We start from the raw sequence: 8,726 nt of genomic DNA on the forward strand, positions 1-8,726 counted from the left end.
TTATTGGTGTGATTATTTAGTTGTTAAATAAGGAACAAGGAAGGTTTTTTGTGCCATTTACAGGGAGAATATTCTTATTTTTGTACATCTTGTCTTGGGAGCACCTTTTGATTTTGCATCTGTAAGTAGTTATCAGTTAAAGTAATTTACCTTTATGATGTTGTAGCAGTTGATATTTAAATTTGTATCTGTGTTTGTGTATCCAGTGTGACATTCCAATCATACGGAGATGGTGGACTCTTATTCTTCTGGAGAACTGTGGAGTTTTCTCTGAAAGGTACTGGACATTTCCTCCAGTCTACCATTACATTTGCACCCCCTTCTGACCAATTTGAAATGAACCAAGATACACGTATATTACAGTGCAGAAACCCTACAAGAAGCCCTTCCAATTGGATAACAGGCTACGCTTGTGAGGTATGTCTCAAATCTATCTATCTATCTATCTATCTATCTATCTATCTACGTGTGTGTCTGTCTATCTATATCTATTTTATATATATATATATATATATATATACACACACACACACACATTAATAAGAAATATTGAAGTTACATGTGCCTTTTAATATTCTGTAATGAAGGAGATCCCAGTAATCCCAGACAGAAGTTGTGAAATGGCTCCATTACAACAGACATCTGCTCAGGGGGCCAGTGGAAGAGCCTTTTTTCCTTATAATGGAGGAAGAGGACAAGGAAAAGGCCCTCAACAATCTCCTGGAACAATCAGAAGCTTCCAGAGTGCCCTTCTTATTTTATCTTGTGTTCAGGGGAGTTATTTTTGTAGGATTGTCATAACAAAATGGGCCTAAGAGTGAAGTGTTCATTTGATTGTAATGCTCTCTTGGCGGGCCTTCCCGCATGTACTGTCAAGCCTCTGCAACTGATCCAGAATGCAGCAGCGAGAGTGGTCTTCAATGAGCCAAAAAAAGCTAATGTTACTCCTCTCTTAATCAGGTTACACTGGCTACCAGTAGCCGCTCGCATCAAATTCAAGGTACTGATGCTTGCTTACAAGACAACCACTGGCACTGCACCGATATACCTAAACTCGCTAGTTCAAACTTATGCGCCCTCCAGAAGCTTCCGTTCTGCAAGTGAACGGTGTCTTGTGGTGCCATCCCAAAGAGGCTCAAAATCACTCTCAAGGACCTTTTCCTGGACTGTGCCCAGCTGGTGGAATGACCTCCCGATCTCAATTCGAACAGCTGAGTCTTTAGCCATTTTCAAAAAACAACTAAAAACATATATAAAAACTAAATTTTTTCGCCATCACCTGACCAACTAATACTAGCACTTACCTATTCTATTCTGTTCTGTTCTATTCCATTCTATTATTTAAAGGGGTCATATGATGCGATTTCAATTTTTCCTTTCTCTTTGAAGTGTTACAAGCTCTTGGTGCATGAAGAAGATCTGTAAAGTTGCAAAGACTAAAGTCTCAAATCCAAAGAGATATTCTTTATAAAAGTTAAGAGTCAGCCATGCCCTACCTAAAACGGCTCATTCGAACACGCCCCCACATGTCTATGTTATGATGTGGGAAGATTTGCATAACGCCGCCCAAATGTTCACGCTCTCAATTCGAACAGCTGAGTCTTTAGCCATTTTCAAAAAACAACTAAAAACATATATAAAAACTAAATTTTTTCGCCATCACCTGACCAACTAATACTAGCACTTACCTATTCTATTCTGTTCTGTTCTATTCCATTCTATTATTTAAAGGGGTCATATGATGCGATTTCAATTTTTCCTTTCTCTTTGAAGTGTTACAAGCTCTTGGTGCATGAAGAAGATCTGTAAAGTTGCAAAGACTAAAGTCTCAAATCCAAAGAGATATTCTTTATAAAAGTTAAGAGTCAGCCATGCCCTACCTAAAACGGCTCATTCGAACACGCCCCCACATGTCTATGTTATGATGTGGGAAGATTTGCATAACGCCGCCCAAATGTTCACGCAAATGTAGCACACCCGCCGTGCTGCAGTAAGTTTTCTGTTTAAATAAACAAAGAGAGACACAGACCTAAAACGGCTCATTCGAACACGCCCCCACATGTCTATGTTATGATGTGGGAAGATTTGCATAACGCCGCCCAAATGTTCACGCAAATGTAGCACACCCGCCGTGCTGCAGTAAGTTTTCTGTTTAAATAAACAAAGAGAGACACAGTTGTGCTGCTTTCAGTCATGGAGTCGCTCTTATAATGCTTTATTACAATAATTCAAAGATTGTATAATTAAATCACAATGTCTTATGTCACCTTACATGTGACTCACTTAAACCAAACACTAATAAACATGTTGCATAACTCTTGTAAGAGTTTTCTTACACTCAATCTGTATTTCTGTCATCTAACTCAATACCTTTTTCCTTTACATCACAATATATTACAGTCTCTCTCGTATGTGCAAATGACCACTGTATAATCAATCACTGTATAACTGAATACTTGAGCGAACCATTGGTTACACAATATGAACATTTAAACTGAATTACTATATACAGCGAATATACTTAATCAGAAGAAAGATCATTAAAACATATTATAATATCCAAACATCAACAGTATATACTATTCAAAAATGATATAGGCAATATATATATATATATTTATACATAGAGATCTTAACACACATGGCGATTGCTCAATACATCGCTCTTAATGCTATAAACACAATAAACATTACATTACTTTGGGTATTCAGTGTGTTGGAGCCTCTAACCATTTGGATTGTATTATTTTAATACCAGGCATGACGCGGAATGTTCGCGAATGAAACGACATTTTCATAAACACAAACACTGTCCCTTTTAAACATTTTAACTCGACTCAGGAAATGTATATTACCCTCCTGAAATAACATACACACGAAATCGACATATTTTGTTATGTTTTATGTCCTAGGTGATCGATTTCACCCACCTTTAAATAAACAAAGAAGTCATGGAGTCGTTCTGGTAATGGCCTCTTCTCCGGGACTCACTGTTAACCACACAGTCCTTAATCAGCACAGCGTCACCCCCTACTGTCCACTGAGATTACTACACATCACCATTAAGCAATATCAGCAAACACATTGGGATACATCAATCAAATACATGGGAAAAAACAAATTATTCCTGTGACTACACATACAGGGTGTCACACAAAGAAAGAAGGCGTAACTTTTATTCTCGCTGTAGTATTGTTTTTGCCGCCATGTCGTAAATACACTGTGTGTGTTCGTTGTGAAAGTGAAACTACTTTGTTTGGCCTTCCAAAAGAGGACGATATCCGCTTCGAATCCGTCGAATCCACCGGCCGCACCGTTCTCAAGCCCGCCTCAAGTTCCTCACTCTAGCCCGTGTGTGTGATGCTGTGTGTTTCGTTGTGAAAGTGAAACTAATTTGTTTGGCCTTCCAAAAGAGGACACAACTAGAAATCAGTGGTTAAGTTGTATTTACAACAACGTTCCAGAACAGTTCAACCCAAATATTCAGATGTGTGCAGCCCATTTTATGGAGGACTGTTTCCTGATCCTGGAAGAGTGGACTACAATGCCGGCTGTTCTGACTCACAGTCTGTAAGTAAGTTTTCATATTTAAAGAATTTGCCACTGACGATTCAAACGTGAGTTTTGAGGAGTGTAGAGTAGCGCTTGTTGTTTGTCGTTTCTCCGATCACAAATACAGACATGGTTATATGTTTACGCGGCACAATGCAATGTGTAAAAAGACAGTATAAGTCATTATAATCCATAATTATGTCCCCACTGGATGCAACAAATGCCTCGTTTATAATGGGTTTTAATGTTTTTGTCTCGTCGCTCTGGCTGGACAGGGCATCACAGTATGGTAAGGGGCATAACATTTCCGTCACACGCTTGAGGTATTCGGTCAATCACAACGCACTGGATAGCTGGCCAATCAGAGCACACCTCGCTTTTCAGACCGATGAGCTTTGTAAAAATCGACGCATTTCAGAACGACAATAATGTACAGTATGTGGAAAATAATGTGTTTTTTTAACCTTAAACCGCATAAACACATTTCATTACACCAAATACACAAAATAATATTCTTTTTAGCAAAAGCATATGACCCCTTTAAAAAAAATAACCCTAGTTACGTGTACTGTGCTAGACTAACTGAGATTTGTCATGGCACTTGTATACTGTTGTTGTTCTCTTGTTGGTCTGATTGCTTCTATTGTCCTCATTTGTAAGTTGCTTTGGATAAAAGCGTCTGCTAAATGATTAAATGTCAATATTTGATACATTTTCATTTGAATTTAGGCAAGATTGTCATGACAAAATGTGCCCTAAAGTGAAGTGTTCATTTTGTAAATTTTCATGCAGGATTGTGATGAAAAAATGGGCTTAATAGTGAATTGTTCATTTTATAAACTTCAGTTTAATTATTGTGTACATTTTGATTGTTACTTTTAAAATTATGCTGCTGTGTGTGTTTTACTGAAATGTTTTAGTTTTCATATAGAAAAATGTATGATGCACGTGTTCTTGACTTTGGAGTAAACATTTATTTTGAATCTTGTGATTAAAGTATATTTCATATAAAATGCCCTGAAGTTTCAAACATTATTTTTAATATCACAAACAGGAAATAACTCGCATAATACACTGAACAAAATTATAAATGCAACACTTTTGTTTTTGTCCCCATTTTTCATGAGCTGAACTCAAAGATCTAAGACTTTTTCTATGTACACAAAAGGCCTATTTCTCTCAAATATTGTTCACAGTCCATAACATACGCCTGCCCATAACATAACCCCACTGCCACCATGGGCCACTCGATCGACAACGTTGACATCAGCAAACCGCTCACCCACACATACACGCTGCCTGCCATCTGCCCTGTACAGTGAACACCGGGATTCATACGTGAAGAGAACACCTCTCCAAAGTGCCAGACGCCATCTAATGTGAGCATTTGCCCACTCAAGTCGGTTACGATGACGAACTCCAATCAGGTCTTAGATCTTTGAGTTCAGCTCATGAAAAATGGGGGCAAAAACAAAAGTGTTGCGTTTATAATTTTGTTCAGTGTACAATGAAACTGTATAGGCCTACAAATAAATTACACAAGATTAATGTTTATATAATGCTTAATATATCATTATAAAATGTATACATACATAAAAAATGACATATCGTGTGTGTAATAAAAACAAATTACCCCTTAAAAAGCGTAAGGTGGTGCTACTCTGTTAAGAACGTAAGCTCCGCCCCTCACTTCCGGTTCTGTGGCTGCGGTTCTGAAACTGCTGGTGCTGCAGGTCTGCAGCTGGATACTATAATGTTCTTATAATAAATCCAATCCAGATATGTCAGAACAACTCAACTTTTATTTCGTCTCTCCAACAAACCCCCCAATCTTACCAACTCCTCTTTGCTGTTATCCTTTTCTTTAGTTCCTCACCCCTGTCCTTGCCTGCCCCCTAGTGTTCTTTAAAGAGTTTTAAACATTACAATCCTCTTCACCTTCAGATATTTTCATATAAATCAACTACGCACATATTAACAGTGAACAGTAAACATTCCACTCTGTAACCAAAAAATTTGTCAAAGTTTATATACGTTGTATTTCATAATCTGCTAATCTCCTTGGAGGTCCTCTGTTCTCTCTCTCCGGATATCTTCTGATCTCTGAAGTAGGTGGCTGTGCACCAGCTGCTTGGGATGGTGGTGTTACCGTTTTGGTTTGACCTGGGGTGTTAAGTTCCCAACCATCATCCATTGTATTTCCGAATGCTTTTTTTTCTGTGTGACTTTTTGAGGAACACAGCACCTTGAAGTGTGATGAATTTCTTGTGACCTTATGAGTGCCAGACAATGCTGTGATCATTGGCGCTTTTATAGAGATCACCTTGTACGGTTGAGGCTCAAAAGCTGAACAGAGCTTTCCACTCTTCTGTTGTCGACACAGAACAATGTCATCCACCTTTAGGCTTGAAGATTTAGCACGATCTGAATGCCATTTCATTTTTGTTTTTGCTGCAGCATCTGCATGGCGAAGTGTGTCATCACAGCTTGGTTGTTTTGGATAAAACTCTGGAAGCTTGGTGCGTAAAGGCCTTCCAAATAAAACTTCAGCAGGTGACTTTTTTGATGAACAATGTGGGGTGGCACGATAATTGCGAAGGAAAGTATACAGAACTTGCTTCCATGGTAAATTATCCACATGGGCTGCTTGAATGGCTTTCTCCAACATCCTCATAAACCGTTCTGCTTCTGCATTTGCTTGTGGGGTGATTTTTCTGTGTTTGAAACCTAAATATGAGGAAAAATCAGCAAAATCATGTCCATTAAAGGGTGGGCCATTGTCTGTCTTGACCTCTGAAGGCACGCTAAAAGATGAGAAAATCGTATCTTACTTCGGAATGGTGCTTTGTGCTGATGTGGACTGAACAATCTCAACCTCGGGGTACCTGGAATATTCATCAGTCACAACAAGGAGGTAATCTCCTGCGGGAAATGGGCCACAAAAATCAACTCCAACTTTATCTCATGGTTTGAATGACAGCTCCGACATTTCCAATGGTTCTCTGTTATTAGTAGGCACAGTAGCTTGACATGGAATGCAGGTTTCTATCCTTCTCTCAACCACTCGATCAATACCAGGAAACCGCACTTTTTCGCGGATTAATTGTTTTGTTTTCACGATCCCTTGATGTCCTTCGTGTGCAAGGGAGACCGCTTTTTCCTGCAATGACAGTGGCACTATTATCTTAGTCCCTCTCAGCACCACATGTCCTGCTGTTGTAACAGATAACTCCTGTTGTATCTTGTACAACGAGATCAGTGTATGTCTGTCAATATTATCGTCCACTGACTTTTTTACAGCATCTTCCCACCCACCTTGTTTAATGAGATCCGCAACTTTTGACAGGGTTGCATCATTTTTCGTGGCAATATGTATGTCTTGCAGTGTCATGGCTTTAGGTACAGCGCTGGCAGTAAGGAAATTGTCATAATCCTCAGTACACTTTGCTGCATTTGACTGTGATGTAGAAGAATATAGTAGGGGGTGGCGAGACATGTAGTCTGCTGGATTGTCTTTTCCTGACTTGTACTGAACAGTGAAATTGTAGAACTGTAAGCGTAGACCCCACCGTTCTATTCTTGCGGGTGGCTTTGACTTTGGGTTGTTGAATATCCATTCAAGGGGTTTATGATCAGTTACCAGGGTAAACTGTGATCCATAGAGATACATATGAAAATGTTCAGATCCCCACACAATGGCCAATGCCTCACGTTCAGTTTGAGAATACTTTTGTTCTGTATCAGAAAGCGCCTGTATCATGTGCTTTCCTGTCAGTTCACGGAGTGGCTGTGTGATGGAAGCAAAGTCTTTGATGAAAAATCCAGCGATGTCTGCCTATACACACACTTTGCCTTGTTCAGCGTTAAGTTTTTTTTCCTTTAGTCTCTGGAATGTGTTTCTCAAAGCTTCATCATGCTCCTGCAATGTTTTGCCAAACACCAGGATGTCATCGCTCAAATTGATTACCTCTGGGATACCATCCTAGTCGCCAGTGTAATGTTCTTATAATAAATCCAATCCAGATATGTCAGAACAACTCAACTTTTATTTCGTCTCTACAACAAAACCCCCCAAATTTACTAACTCCTCTTTGCGGTTATTATGCTTTTCTTTAGTTCCTCACCCCCATCCTTGCCTGCCCCCTAGTGTTCATTAAACAGTATTAAACATTACAGATACTATTGTGAACAACTGAAATGCTTCTCTGCAAACTGTGCGTTCATCATTAGTTGCTGGACAGACACATTGAAAACTTTCTCATTCAGCCCTACATCTGGAGAGTCTTGTGTTCAAAGAGAAAATGTGAGCTCCTATGTTTTAAACCACACAGGTTTGTTTACCGTGCGCTGCGCTCGTGTGAAAGGGCTTTAACGGCGCATATTTATTCTGCATTAGCATGAAGCTGCAGTTTCACAATACTTCACAATCACAATCATTTTTTCTTACGCTTAAAACGCGTTTTATACTTTTACAAAGCTTCGCTTGCGCATGCCAATTTTATTTACGCTTACAGTCTTATGTACACTTCCACAACTCTTACCCTGCGTATGCAAATCTGTTAAATAATTAACATTAATTAAATTACCTTCATACAAATTCCTTTTAAGACAAGTAATGTCACTCGGCGGCCATCTTTGAAACGCCTCTCGTGCCTGCAAGTGCAGCTCCCTCTTTGAATGAGGAAACATCAAATTAAACTGTTCACTAAGCTTACAATTAAATTTCATATTTTAAATCACCAAAGAAATCTGACAACAACTGTGTCATAAATGTTGTTACTTTTGTTCAAATAGCATTATAAAAAGCTTATTTTTCAGGTTAGATCAGCCAGTTGCGCATGTCCTAAGAGCACGTCTCAGAACGCTGACTGTTTCTATAGCAACCAGGTCTTCTAAGGGCAGCTGCAGTGACACGCTGACTTTACCGATTAGCGATTGGCTCTTTCATTCAGAAGGCGGGGCTTCCTGCAATTGAGCGGCCATATTGAGCGTTGCATTTTTCCATATTCAAAACTATAGGAGTGACACGTCTTAGGTATTCTATAGTCTTTGCTAATACTTCTTATGAAATTGATTTCATTATAATTGCTATTAGTATTATAAACAGTGCAAAATACTTATTTGTATATTCAAATATGTGTTGGCCTTTGTAAAATACGGGACAAATCGCGTCC

At 39.0% G+C, this 8,726-nt stretch overlaps 1 long non-coding RNA gene across 1 annotated transcript; it reads left to right on the forward strand.

Moving 5' to 3' along the window:
• Positions 1–214: 214 nt before the first annotated feature.
• On the forward strand, positions 215–664 carry LOC107552660 (uncharacterized). Its single transcript, XR_001604882.1, has 3 exons — positions 215–277; positions 364–417; positions 588–664. It is a non-coding gene; the product is annotated as an uncharacterized lncRNA (long non-coding RNA).
• Positions 665–8,726: the final 8,062 nt, after the last annotated feature.

The sequence above is a fragment of the Sinocyclocheilus grahami genome, unplaced genomic scaffold (genome assembly GCF_001515645.1).
Source record: "Sinocyclocheilus grahami isolate Dianchi unplaced genomic scaffold, SAMN03320097.WGS_v1.1 scaffold455.1, whole genome shotgun sequence".
Classification (NCBI taxonomy): Eukaryota; Metazoa; Chordata; class Actinopteri; order Cypriniformes; family Cyprinidae; genus Sinocyclocheilus; species Sinocyclocheilus grahami.